The sequence below is a fragment of the Octopus bimaculoides genome, chromosome 6 (genome assembly GCF_001194135.2).
Source record: "Octopus bimaculoides isolate UCB-OBI-ISO-001 chromosome 6, ASM119413v2, whole genome shotgun sequence".
Taxonomy (NCBI): domain Eukaryota; kingdom Metazoa; phylum Mollusca; class Cephalopoda; order Octopoda; family Octopodidae; genus Octopus; species Octopus bimaculoides.
The window spans coordinates 42,240,862-42,241,978 of NC_068986.1; positions in this window are offsets into that span (position 1 = coordinate 42,240,862).

A 1,117-nucleotide genomic window follows, 5' to 3' on the forward strand; every position below is an offset into this window, starting at 1 on the left:
TATATATACATACACGAGAAGAAAATTGGTAAGTAAAGCAGGGTGTATATTGTTTTGGTGTGGAATCCTCCATTAACCCTACGAAACTCAATAGCGCCCTAAAATACGCTAAAATTCACACGCAATTAAATATGAAAGAAATAAATGTAATATTAGAAGCGAAGAAATCAGTTATAGGCTTTGATAATAAACTCTGGGTCCGAAAGGATACTCCTAACTCTTTTGATATCACCATGAGAGCCCCAGATTCAGCACAGGTAACTGACCTGGTAGGCATCTATTTGCTATCATACATACAGGAGGAATTCCCAGAACTTAAAGGCGGATTATACAGGGACGACGCCCTCTTCATAATAAAGAAAACCTTAAATAGGAAACTAGGGCTTAACAAGAAAAAACTACGCAAATTCTTTAAAAGATTTGGACTATCTATTTCTATTGAAAAGGGACACACCTCTATTAACTACTTAGACGCAAACTATAACCTAGCCACAGAACTCCATGAACCCTATACAAAACCCAACACGAACCTCAAATACATAAACACCGTCTAGTAACCACCCAAACTTTATTAAGTGAGGCCTAGTACATTAGTAATAGAATAGTAATAGAATATTGCGCTCTCTTTCAACATAAATATCTTTAATAGACATAAGGAAATTTATAATTCCGCACTACAGAAAGCAGGATTTAAACAAAAAATTAAATACCTTGACCCTAATGCCCATACAAGTAGCCCAAATAACAGAAACTCACTCACTAATACCATTAATACCAACCCCACATCGTACATCACTACAAACTACACCAACAATAAGAACGGTATCGGTAACTCCAATAAAAGCAACACCAATATGAACAACACCAAGGCCCATACACAAACCACCAATAATAACAAAAATAACCACAACACTAATACTGATAAAGGGATAATCAATAACTTTAACAATATTAACATAACTGATAACACCAAGTACACAGATAAGCCTCAGAATAACATTAGCTACAAAAATAATACTATAAATCTACATATCGGTATGAATAAAACTAAAACGCCCCAGAACCAATATGAACCCTGTTAATAACAAGAAAACCATGCCATCTAGTCCACATAAAC